Source organism: Sorex araneus, chromosome 5 (genome assembly GCF_027595985.1).
Source record: "Sorex araneus isolate mSorAra2 chromosome 5, mSorAra2.pri, whole genome shotgun sequence".
Taxonomy (NCBI): domain Eukaryota; kingdom Metazoa; phylum Chordata; class Mammalia; order Eulipotyphla; family Soricidae; genus Sorex; species Sorex araneus.
Window position 1 is genome coordinate 175,273,407 of NC_073306.1, and position 14,065 is coordinate 175,287,471.

Genomic DNA, 14,065 nt, shown 5'->3' on the forward strand with positions numbered 1-14,065 from the left:
TCTTTTATATGAATTTTTCCCCTATTAGCTTAAGCTTCTGGAGAATAATAACCCTACCTCTCATAGTTGTGCTTTCTTGGTGTGTCTGAGTATCTCACGTTTGACTTAAAAGCAAGTTTGGCTAAAAAGATGTCTTGAGAAAATATGATTCATAATGGTAATGATGTTATAATTCTTCCTGTCTTTCCTAAATCTTTTTTATTTTGTCATAATATTTAAATTTTTTTCTCAGTATTGTGTTTAATAGCACATTAGATCTTTCTGGAAGATAGTTATGATTATGAAATTAATAAAAGAAAAATTGATATTAAAGGCATCACTTATTTTAGTGACTCACATTTTGTTAAGTAAAATATATTAGGCAATTGCTACTATTTTTATTATAGAATATTTTTTCATTACTTTATATTTGTGTTTAAAATTTATAGAACATGCCTATTTGCATCATAGTTGGCTTTACAGAAACGGCAGTTATAAAGTCTTTTAACATTGGGCTTTTACTAAAAGGAGTATATTACTCTGTTGGTTTATATTTACTTTTAATGAAATAAAAATTATTTTTAAACTGTCTATAAGACTAGAGAATGTCCTACATTTTTTCCCAACTCCTGAAACAAACATTAATAACCACAATAACTATTGTGAGTATAATTGATATGGTCATCTTATAAAGTTAAAGCTAAACAACTGTCATCAATGGCTTGGTCATGGTATGCTTTAGTCTTACTTTTCCAGGATGTCTAAAATCTTCAATAGGCCTCTGGTTTCCTAACTTGAAATATTTAGGAAAGCTGTCACTGTCACTGTCACTGTCATCCTGTTGCTCATCGATTTGTTCGAGCGAGCACCAGTAACGTCTCTCATTGTGAGACTTATTGTTACTGTGTTTGGCATATCCAATACTCCATGGGTAGCTTACCAGGCTCTGCTCTGTGGGCACGATACTCTCGGTAGCTTGCTGGGCTCTCCAAGAGTGGTGGAGGAATGGAACACGGGTTGGCCTTGTGAAAGGCAGACGCCCTACCGCTGTTCTATTGCTCCAGCCCAGGAAAGCTGTAAGATAGGGAAAAGTTTCCCAACCTTGAGGTAGAATTGGGAACATAAGATTATTTGAAGATCTCACCAAAAAAGAAAAGCACATTGAAATAGAAAAACACACTGAAGATCTCACCAAAAAAAAGATACCCTCATTAAAATAGATTAACAATGTGAATAGATTTCTGCAATTATCTATATATCTCATTTGTAAATATATTCAATTTAATTTCCCTGTTTAATATTAGCTTTCAAAAAATTGCTTTAACATGTCTTTATGGATAAAGGAGAAACCTATATCCAGGTTATGCACAGACCATTGATCTTTACCTTATTAAAAGAAATAAGCCTATTTCTGTAGTAAAATCTTCAGCAAAAGCACAGTGTCACCTTTCATCCAACTTTGCAGCTGTTGTAATATAAGATCTGAAATGGTAGGTTGAGTTCTTAATGATTCATCAGTGAAAGCAGCAACTAAACTTTTCAGAAGAGAGATAACTTGGCAAGAAAAAAAAGAGAATCAAGATTCATTTAGTCAGAAGCTTCCAAGATTGCGGAGGTGAGAGAAGGGCCACTGCAGATGAGGAACATGCTATAGAAGGAGAGAAGGAATGGCAAGCAACAGCAGCAGACGAAGACAGTAAACTCTTCCTGAGCAAGAGCAAAGCACTGACCCTGAACCAAGGAGACACGAGCACTGGAATAGTGAGAACACTGTGGAGGAAACTTAGAAAACTAACGCAGAGATGGAGAAGGAAGATTTGCTTTTGTAGAAGGAAGAACGTGGGCCTGAGTTCACCAGTTTGCATGGAGACAAACTAGTGATATTACTATTCACTGACAGGGTTGAATAACTATCAATTAAGGGTTTGTTTCCCCCTCCAAAATGGGCTTATTTACTAAAACATTATCACAATATTATTCACAATACAACTTGGCACTTTTGTATCTCTTCATCCCAGTTCACTGAGCTTTAATATTATACCACGTTAAATTGTATATTATGCCGGAGACTATTCACTATGGGTGAATGAATAGCTACTGAAAACAGAACTTTTTTTTTTAAATAAAGAGGAATGGGATATGCATTCTTAAAAGGTCAATTCAAAGAATGAAGAATAGAAATTGTGGGACATTTATTCTAACAACACTTTGTCTTCTTAAAGTGGACGAAGTATACTTTTTTTTTTAAGGTCATTTATTTTTCTTTCGTTCTTTTCCAAGGGAGAGTGAGAACAAAGGCCACCACTACCACAAATCCCAGATTCAGGAAAATTGTAGGCGTCAGCACATCCGGAGTGCAGTGGTTAAGCCTCACCCTGGGAAAAACACCTTCAGGATTATGGTCTCTCCCCTGCTAGGTAAGTAAATAACGTAGAAATTTTTGAGCTGTGATACTCAGAAATTAAATATATGTTATATTGACACCCTACCTAGTATCCATAAGCCTTTCAGAAGTATATGTAAATTTACATAAAACATCATTCATAGAACATGAATTCATTTCTATTTTTGCATCAGTAACAATGAAATAAATCAATGTCTATCGGTAATACTATCAATTAACTGCTTGCTATAACATAAAAGGTTTAAACCAGTGGTTCACAAGGAGCTAAACCACCTAATAGAATTCTAAACCAATACAGTGGCAGCCAGAGTAACTACAGTCAACTCTTACTTTGTTTGTAAAATTCTAACAACAAAAAATAGGAAGAAACTATTACCTTTCGACCTCACCGTTTTCAAAATAAAAAATATTTAATGAAGCCAAGGATATTTTAGGAGAAAGGGATTTGATGTCAAAAACAGAAAACAAAAACAAAAAGCACACTTTGATTGAATGAACAATATAAAATTTCACTGCTTTCTTCTGTTTCCAAGGTTGATGAGACTTCAGGATGGGATTGATTATGTGACCCATAGAAAGTCACTTGGGAACTGCGGGTTCAGTGTGTGGTGTGGTGGGACTAGGAGGGGAAGTGATATTATCAATCAGTCTCCTAACCTCACTATTGAGGGAGCAGGTCTTCGATGTCTTTGTGGATTTATGAGGGGCCCTAAAGTGAGGTAATAAAAGAGTAATACAGATTGGTGTTTTACCCAAGTCTCTTTTTTTCCCATTGCAATATAGTGGTATTTTTTTTGCCATACTTTGTCAATTCCATTTCTGTTTTGCTACGTTTGTCTATCTTATTTATTTTTCTCATTCCTGAAACGAATCGTTAAAGTTTTTATTCTTCAGGAACAGATGCTGAGTTAGTGTTTGTATCTAAGTGGGATCAGCATCTGTGAAAATGGATAAAGAAGCAGGGCTAGAGAGAGAATATAAACTATACCAGGGCTATTTTGAACACACAGCATCCATCAGAGTCATCTTTTTCTGAATGACTCAAGCTTTGAACCCCAATTTTTGTGAAGTTATTGAATGTGGCCAGGAGGATGATAGCTCCAATTATGTGGTGTCTGTAACTGAGAGTTGCTTAAGACTTGACACTTGTAGGCTATCGGCTAACATTCCCTGCAATTACATGCTGATAGATTCCCTTCATTAAGGCGAGGAACTGGGTAGATTTTCTCTGTGTCTTGCACAAGAAAGCCGTGATTAATATTTCAGAGGTTGTAGAAAAGCCTTCAGATTGTTATGGAAATGTTTAGTTATTTTTTTTTCTTATCTACCTAATTATCCATGTCTAGTTCTTTCACTCCAAGACTTTTAATTTCATAGCTGTTACTTTTTATTTTACTTATGAATTATTTCAATTTTATATTTTACCTCTAGGAGATAAAAATAGAGGGTACTTAAATAGAGTAGCTAATAGACCCTACATAATTCACTAATATACACTTGGATAAATAAATGAATGAAATACTTGCTTTCATATATATGTCATTGTGCCACAAATTGAAAAATGAGGTTGGAAAAACTTTTCTTAATAATAAAATTATAGAGCTCATTGTATCTGTTAATGCTTATGAGGTATTATTTTAGCTTTTAAAACTGAAATAATTCTGTCAGAAAAAGTTTATTCTTGATCTATAAACACAGATTTGTATATATCAATAATTTGTGATGTCATTTTTTCTTACTTTCGATTTAATTTGTTTTATAAACTATACAATAAAATCAGAAGCAGTAGTACAGCAGGTAAGACGCTTGCCTTGCACATAGCCAACTGAGGTTTGATCCTCTATCCTTTACAGCCCCCAGAGTCCTCCAGTAATAAATTCTGAGCACAGATTGGTATGTTCCCAAAACCTAAAAAATAAATAAATAAATGAATAAAAAAATAAAACTGATTATGTAAGTACATTCAAATTCTAAGACTATGTGAACTCTTGAAAAACTGTAATTTCTGGATGATTTGATAAAGTAAATCACACAGGTGATTCTATGTAGAAGAGTAAATATCAAACATAATCAAAAGTAACAGTACCATTATCTGTCACTGTCATCCCGTTGCTCATCGTTTTGCTCGAGTGGGTACCACTGTGAGACTTGTTGTTACTGCTTTTGGCATATCAAATACGCCACGGGTACCATAATAATAAATGAAATTCTGTAGTTCTTTGATACTAAACATGATGGAAAGTGAGTTTGTTTTAAGTAAATTACCACTTGTTCATAGGTAATTATGTGGTAAATCTATATTATAAAATCTAGTTTTTATTATACTGAAAGCTGTGATCCATTATATATTTGAACCATTTGAAAAATTGAAAACTTTCAATACACAATAAAAGAGACTCCCATTTTATCTTATGTGAAATAAAATTTGAAAATAATGTATATTTGAATTTGTAGTAAAATTATATACAGAGATCTTTCACTTCCCTAAAATAATTATGGTTACAGAGTATTTAATGTTACCTACATAGGAGAGAGTTTTGTCTGTTCATTTCAGAGCCTAATTTTATTGAAATTTACTAGATTTACCAAATACTAGTCAAGAGTGTAATTGCAATATTTTTTCAGAACTCTTTATATTTAGTACAACAAACAGAGAAACAAAAACAAATACTAATTATAGTATTTGTTTTAAGTGTACTTGAACTTACACTTCCAAGTAAGACATTTACTTCCAGTCAAATTGTTTGCTCATTCACTGCTGTGGGGAGAACTCATCTAAGACTGAAGGCAATTAGAACTGGGAGTGAACTTATGTTCAGGTACAACAGGATCTTGGGACTGAATTACCAGTGTTCTCAGTTTGGGGCATTTGAGGCTTTATTCCATCTCTTTTGTAAGGATACTCTAAAGGTTCTGGTGCAGGGAAATGTACACTGGTGGAGGGCTGAGTGTTGGAATACTGTATGACTGAAATCCAATCATGAACAGTTTTGTAAGGGTTTATCTCACAGTGAGTCAATAAAAAAAGTTGTTTTTTTTTTTTTTTTTCCTAGAAAAGGACTCTACAGAAGAGCAGCTGGTATTGAGGATTTGCCTTATAAAGTTAAGGAGAGATCTGCTTCTATTTGATAGGAAACAAACTGTTTTGCTCCTTCAAAAGTTGAACAATTTTTGTGCTTTATTGAAGAGCCAGTGGTAAGTATTACAGGAAGACACAACAGAAATGTCAACTGGGGCTTGTTAGGTGGGAAAAATACCTAGTCCCTCATCTATTGTTTGGATTTGTGGGAACTATCAGCCAGTCCTTCTCAGTGGAGGAGTAGTTTTTGATGGAGATTAATAGATGTCCCTTTCTATTCTTTTCTTCCTGCTTGTAGGAACCATGTATTCTCTGATTCTCTCATCTCACAATTTATTTAATATTTTTCTGTCATAAAGCATTGTATTTTTAAACTGCTTATATTTTATTCATTGATTTTTTAGTTTTTGAGATGCTGTGGTTTTCAGTGTGAATAATTATAGTTTCCCATGGATATATTTCCAACTGAGCTGGAGCGATAGCACAGTGGGTAGGCCATTTGCCTTGCACGAGGCGGACCCAGGTTTGATTCCCCCGCCCCTCTCGAAGAGCCAGGTAAGCTTCCAAGAGTATCTCGCCCACATGGCAGAGCCTGGCAAGCTACTGTGGTGTATTCAATATGCCAAAAATAGTAACAAGTATCACAATGGAGACATTACTGGTGCCTGCTCAAGCAAATCGATGAGCAATGGGATAACTGTGACACAGTGATATTTCTAACTACATACTCTTCACCAGTGTACTCACCTTCCTGTCCCAAGGACTGCAACACCATCTTCTTAAACCAATCTCCGCACAGTTTATTTATGTGGTCCACTTCTCCTGTTATGTTGCCTTTAGACCTTCCTTACTACCTTGCTGTGCATCTTTAAGTCCCAAATATAAGAGAGATCATTTCTCACCTATACATTCTCCTGAAATAACCTTCATCTAAGTTCTTATTTTCTTTGACTCCTTGCTGGGAAGACCACCACCACTCATAATTATTTCTTCCAAGGATCAGTCTGTTAGTATGTTCTCCCTTTTAACCTCTTACTCATTTTGGTCTCATTATGGTCGACACATCACACACATGTCCTTTATTTCCCACATCTTGGTGAATGCTTTCCTCTCTCCTGGTATTCCCATACAATAATGTCCCTTATTTTTATTTTTTCATGCAATAAACATTGATCAGATTCTCAACACATTCTTCCCTTAATAGTTAGTACCTTAAAGAAACCTCAATCTGCTCCATTAATTTAGAAATGTGTAAATAACATATTTCTTTACTTTCTTATTCTTGACTTACCTTTTATTGGTTTAAATCCAAAACTTTATCTATAAATAAATCATTAAACTAGAAAATATAGAATACTCAGTAGCACAAAACAAAACAATCGAAAGAAAACAATCCCCATAAAAGCGCAGATGGCATTTCTGCTGGGTGTTTTTGGGCCTCCAAAGTATAATCCCAGAAGTAGTGTTGCTGGGTTCACACACTTTTAACTGGGTATATCAGAGGCCATGCACTTGACTATGGAGTTGGGGTTCAGAAGAGCATTACAGCTGGGATTGCACTAATGTTACTTAAATCTAGATTGGAGCGATAGCACAGCGGGTAGGGTAGTTGCCTTGCATGCGGCCGACCCAGGTTCGATTCCTCTGCCCCTCTCAGAGAGCCCGGCAAGGTACCGACAGTATCTCACCTACTCGGCAGAGCCTGGCAAGCTACCCATGGCATATTCAATATGCCAAAAACAGTAACAACAAGTCTCACAAATGAAGACGTTACTGGTGCCCACTCAAGCAAATTGATGAGCAACGGGATGGCCATGATGACAGTGATACAGTGTGGTGGTGGGAAAGTGCAATGTTGGTAGGATTGGTGGTGAAATATTGAATGTAATCAATTATTGTCAACAACTTTAAGAAAATAAAATTGAAACATTTGAAAATAGTAACATCTTGATACATAAAAATACAAAGTAGTAAAGCAAGATTTACAAATCAAACCTTACTTCTTTCTTTCTCTTCCAAGTAGAAAGCAAGAATTTTCAAAAATTCAACTAAAGTTTTATGTTTTGTGACAAAATTTGAAAATTCTTACCATTCTGAAATTGATGTTGAGTTTTATAAACTCCCTAAGTATATGTAAGGAAAAATTCTAAAGACAAACTATTAACTGAGGGCAAAATCATATGCAACTAACTTTACATAAAGTGAATTTTTTAAAATCTGGGAGGGGCTTCCAGTTCCTGAGTGTTGGGGCTGGACTGAGCTACCAGGGCGAGCCCATGTATACTGTACCGTACTACGGACAGGAACATAGGGACCCATGAAAATGGGCGAGATTTCTCGTGTGTCCTGACTGGTTTGGATGAAGCTGAACATTTTCCCCCTTTCAAGCTGCCTTCAGAAAAATAATTTCAGAATACTGAAAAGAGCAGTTTTTCCTTCTCTCACAGAAGCCTGGCTGGTCTTTGACATGCAGATGGCGGTAGCCAGGCCTGACCTTTGATATTGTAAATTGTAGATTTCAGGTGCAGGCCCAGCTTTGTCTTTGGGATGTAAATCCAGGTGCCTGTAGAAGGGTTTCAGTTTCGGTCTTGTATCTTTCCCTTCTGAGTTCTGTATTCTTTTCCCGAGGCTATAGGCCTACCCATACAAGGAAACAATATGTTCCATTGTCTCAATGTTCTCCCTGTAACATTTTTTGATGCCTTTGGTGACGTCACTATATTGCGCCCTTTAGAGGTACCATGATCAATAAAAGGAGGTCCACGAGGCCCTCTGCCTTTGCTAAGAGCCAGAGCGAGCCTTAGTCCTCCAATCAGTGAATATTTCTTCCGCGTTCCTATCTCAGCGCCTCCGATTGCAGAACTTTCACGCAACACTGAGACTGCTTCAGTGAACCTCACTGCCACCAGAAAAAAGAACACTGTAGCCCTGTTCTCCCATTGTTTATCACTTTGCTTGAGCTAGCACCCATAACGTCTCCATTGTGAGACTTGTTTTTACTGTTTCAGGCATATCAAATATGCCATGGGTAGCTTGCCAGACTCTGCCGTGCAGGAGGGATACTCTCAGTAGCTTGCCAGGCTCTCTGAGAGGGATGGAGGAATTGAACCTGGGTCGGTTGTGTGCAAGGCAAATGGCCTACCCGCTGTGCTATTGCTCCAGTCCTCAGAAAAAAGAGAATATGGGTAAAAAAACTATCCAAGAAACTCACAGAGAAGAAAATGCAAATGTGAAAATGTGGTTCTTAAAGATAAAAAGAAATCTCACCTAAACTTAGCATAAAGTAAATCAAACTTCAACTCAGAAATTGGGATAATCTCACCCTGCCTCCTCCATAATAACATTATCTAAGATCAAAAGTTTATGTCACTTTGGTAAGGACATGAGGAAACAAATATTATTAGATTTTATTGGGTAATCTAGATAAAATTAGTCTAACACATATATAAACACATGATTATATGCAACAACATATGCTATATTTATATATAAGAATGTTACTTATAATGGCTAAAGCTTGAAAATGATTATAATATTCTTAAATCAGAATTTTTAATATAAAATTTATGGAAAAGTTATTTGCTTATATACAAATTTAAAATATGATTATGGTTATGTACTGATAAGTAATATGTAAAATGTTAGAATTTAGTAAAAGTCAAATCTGGAAACTTGTTTTTGTATTTATAATAAGTGTATAAAATTTTAGATTGTATATACATATTCTTACATTTGAGCACACGTATACTTGTTTATGTACTCATGAAATAATCCTGTGGAAATATACAAAAACAGTTAACATTGGGTGTCTGTGGATATGGGAGATGAATAAGTGGATAAAAGATGGAAGGATGGAGCCTCAGAGATAGTACTCTGTGTGAGTTTTTTGTTATCATGCACTTGACACAGGTTTGATCCCAAGAACCTCATATGGTCCTGTGAGACTGTCAGCTCCAATTCCTGAGTGCAGAGCCAAAAGTAAGCCCTAAGCATAGCTGGGTGTAGACCCCTCCCCCCAAAAAAAACCGTAACAGACAAACAAAAAAAAAAAACAACTTTTTTTTTTTAATTAAAAGAATGAAAAGGAGAGTCCCAGGATGCTAGCTCATGGATCAGGGTAAATGTGCTGTGTGCACAAGATTTTTTCCCCTAGTAATGCCTGGCCTTCCAGAGAAATGTCAGATATAGCTTTTTGTTTGTTTTTGCACCACACCTGGCATTGCTGATGGGTTTCTTCTGGCAGTGCTCTGGGGAACATATTGGATGATGGGGATAAAACCCAGATCTGCCACATGTAAAGCAAGTTCCCTATCCACTGTAATACCTCTCCTGTCCTACCATATAATCTCGGTGAACCCTGAACACTTCTGGGCCCCAGCTCTCTGTTCAGTCCAGTTGGCTGAGTCTCAGTGTCTCCTGAAGTGCTCTGTAGCCTCCCTGAACACTGATCAGAAGTCTTTCTCGAATAAAGGAATGGATGGAAGACTTTTCAGAGTGTTTCCACTTTGTAATTTGCATACTTTGAATCCAACTATACAATAGTAAAGTTCTTTATGTATTTGGTGTTTGCCATACTGTAAAAGTCTAGGATTCATTTCTTTCCTGTCTCCCATGCCTGACAACATCGATGCTTAGCACAGAACAGTCTGCATTTTTGGAAGGAAAGTAAAGTGGGCTTGGATAACCAAGATAGTATTCATAGTTGACTGTACTGGAAGGATGTAGGGGAACAAGAAGTCAAATTCTACTTGGCATTCTTTCAGAAGACCCAAGCTTATAATTCACAAAAAAGAAAAGATTGAGATACGGAACATGAGATGTGTAGGAGGGCATTGCAGGCATACATTTTTTTTTTCTGACAAACCCCTATAGTTGGAGGTGACTACAAAGAAAGGCCTCCAGGGGCTGGGGTGATAGAACAGAGGGTAGGGCATTTGCCTTGCACGCAGTCAACCTGGGTTCGATTCTCAGAATCCCATATTGTTCCCTGAGCAACACGTCAGGAGTAATTCCTGACTGCAAAGCCAGGAATAACCCCTGTGTACTGCCTGGTGTGACCCCTCTCCCCCCAAAAAAGAAAAGCCTCCAACAATTTCAGTGGTTTATTCAAACAATACAAAATAAATTATTTCTGTTCTGTTTTGGGGTGGGGCTTGGGGTTCAGGATGAAAATATCCAAAATATGGTGGAGAGAAGTGTAATGGTGGGGTTGGTGTTTGAATATTAACTGTAATCACATAATGTGGACTACTTTATAAAAATAAAATAAAACTTAAAAAAATAAAGAAAGAAATGTCTCCAAGAAAGGGAGATAGTGCAGTTAAGAGAAAATATCAAAAAGCAAACTTTGCTTTCTGAGCCTGAGCAGGGAACATTAGTTGTTTATCTAGTTAGTGCAAAGACCCTGGCAGTCAAAACAAAGCTTGCTATGTTCTAAGTGATTGATGTCTAATAGAATCAGGTGGTTGCTGCCTACTACCAATTCTTTATCACTTCACTAACCAAACCACCATATGCAGCTTGCAAGACAGATGCTGGGTGCTTTGCAAAGGGAAATGTAATTCAAAGAAACAATTTTTAATGATACAGAGCAGATTTCAGAGTCAATTCTGTTAATCTCTGAAGAATAAAAAAATGGATCTATTCATCCGATATTTTTAAATAGATGAATTAAGTTTATGTTTATAGTTTAAGCATCTCTTTCTCTATGCACACAAATTTGCATTTATTAGAATAACATCTGGTGTTTATGTAGTGTCGACAATCCCCTTCCTTGCAGTAGTCACCCAAAAGTTCATTTGTGTGTTTGCTTTTGTCCCATACAAACAACACTACAAATGACACCCAGATTATAAGGCCGGTTTACAGAAGTTAATTTAAACATCCTGGGCTTGAGGTTTTATGGGCGTCACTTTTTGGAGCTCTATTAGTTTTAGACATCTCTGTGTGCGTGTCTGAAAAACTACATTGCAACAACAGGGAATTGTTTATTCATGTATTCTGATCGAGAGCTAAACATTTCTCAGTCTTCAATCATAAGAGTATTTTTTTTTTGTTTTTTTGTTTGTAGGCACATTTGAAGGTGTTCAGGGGCTCTGCCTAGCTGAGTGCTTTGGAGGCACCCAAGGCTGTGCTCAGAGGTCAATGCAGCCAGGTATCTCTAACTCTCAGAATTATCCTCCCTGGTGTAAGCATAAGAAATTTCTTCCTTGCTTCTACTTCTCTGTTGTGTAGAAGCTGTGCTCAGAGGTCAATGCAGCCAGATATCTCTAACTCTCAGAATTATCTTCCCTGGTGTAAGCATAAGAAATTTCTTAATCCTTGCTTCTACTTTTCTGTTGTGCACAGAAGATATTCTAATCTAGGGGCATTGTGACTGCCCATAGTTTTTCATACTAGAGATATTGGGTATGAATTTAAACTCTGCCACTGATTTTTTCTGCCACTATTTTTTCATTTACTGGTTAAGATTCTTTCTACCTAAAATGCTTCATCTGTAAAATGGGGAGGAATCTGTCCACTTTACTGATCTTTGTGAGCAGGAAAAACCATAGGTACAAAAAGAGATGTAAAAACATAATACCAAGATCTAGGTGTCCTGGACAGATTGTATAAATTTAAGTATTTGTCCTTAAAATTCTATAGGTTGGACCTTTAGCTGATAATTGTATCTATTGATTTTCTCAATGTCCTGGATCTTCTGACACAATTTTTCTGCATAATAAAAGCGCATGTAGAAAAAGGATGACCTGTTGGATTCCAAAACTAGATTTGCTGCTAAGTGTCCTTGTGATTTTAGGAAATGGTTTGAGACTGCCCAAGGCAGGTGCTTCTGCACTTCCCATTGACGAAAATTCACTGCATACTTGCCTATAAGGAGATCTCCATTTCACATAATGGTAAAATGTATGCTTGTATGCATGACCTCTTAGTTTGTAATTCAAATGTAATTCAAAGAAAACATTTGAAGTTTTCTGCAAAAGATATAAAAAATTGCATCTTTTATAAGGAAAAATTTCATTGCCAGGCTCAGGAGTCAGGACAAATACATATCTGTGGGTCCCACCAAGTATTATCTGGAAACTGTTTTCTCCTATTCACAGATGAGAACACAGAAAAACACATTTTTTGATGCAGAGGTTGGGTTGTATCCTGCAGTTCTCGTGGCTAATTCCTGACTCTTTGCTCAGGAATCACTCCTAGCAAGGCTCGGGGTGTCGGGATCAAACCTGATTCTGCTATGTGTAAAGCAAGACGAATGTTACCTACTGTACTAGCTCTCTAGCCCTTTAAATATTGAACAGGAAGTCAGAAACTGATACTGAAATAATGAGGTTCTACTCTGATAAATACCTAAAACTCTGGAAGCAGCTCTGGAACTGGGAAGTGGGTAGGGGCTGAAGCAAAGATTGTTATAAAAGGGAGTTTTAAAAGTGATTCTGGTGGCAGCTCAGAAAAGAAAGAGAAGAGATTCAGAGAAAATCTTAGAAAATGCTTAGAAAAAAACTAAGTACCAAAAAAAACAAAATGTTGATAGAAATATGAATTTCATAGAATTTCTAAGAGGTCTAAGAAGTGGAGCACATTCTATTGGGAACAAGAGAATGGATGACTCTGTTTCAAGGTCAAAAAGGAATTTGGCTCAATTATTGGCTTGTCCTGTTCTGTGGAAGGGAGAGCACTCAGCCAGTGTAACTAGATCATAGTTGAGATTTCTAAGCAAAATGTTGAAGGAGATGCTTTATTTCTCCCACCTGCTTACAGTAAAACGTGTTGCATAATATTCGTTTGTCCTTGCTCCTCCCACAGGAAGTAAACTTTTATTGAGTTTATTGAGTTACTCCCACAACAGTGCTGCTGAGATATACCTGATTCCATCATGCACTAATAATACTATATTGCTTTCCTCTTTCGTTTATGTCCTTTGCATTGTTTAGCAATATCATTTTTGTATGGCCACAGGAAGATAGTTGATGCTATGCTGTTGTAACATGGGGGTTAATTGACTCTGAATAATATATACTTCTGGGTATGCACCATATTTACCTGACTTAAGCCTCAGTTGCCCTTACTTCCTAACACCCCCCAAAACAGGGTCCCAGCGAGAGACAAGGATGGACTCAAGGCAAGCCACCCTGGCATCAAAGAGGGACAAGCTAAATACCATAAGAATTATAGTAAGTAAAGAGCACAGTCATGGAACAAACTCTGTCATAACCCAAAAAAAAGTAACTGAATAAGGACCCTGCTGAGGTTAGGAAAGACTAATCTGGCCTCAGTACTGTAGTCTGGGATATATAGTGAAATGTCTGCAGGAAAAGCCACCCTTCAAGCTTAATATATCTCTTACTATGTTCATACAAAATGACTAGAAATATTAATAAGAGGCAAATTTACTATGATTGCTTAAATGGGTTACTAGCTGAAGCAGAGCCTGGCAAGCTACCTGTGGCATATTCGATATGTCAAAAAGAGTAACAATAATGGGCCTCATTCCCCTGACACTGAATGTGACAGGGATGAATGAAACGTTACTGATACCCGCTCAAACAAATCGATGAGCAACGGGATGACAGTGATACAGTGACACTAGCTGAGGAAAG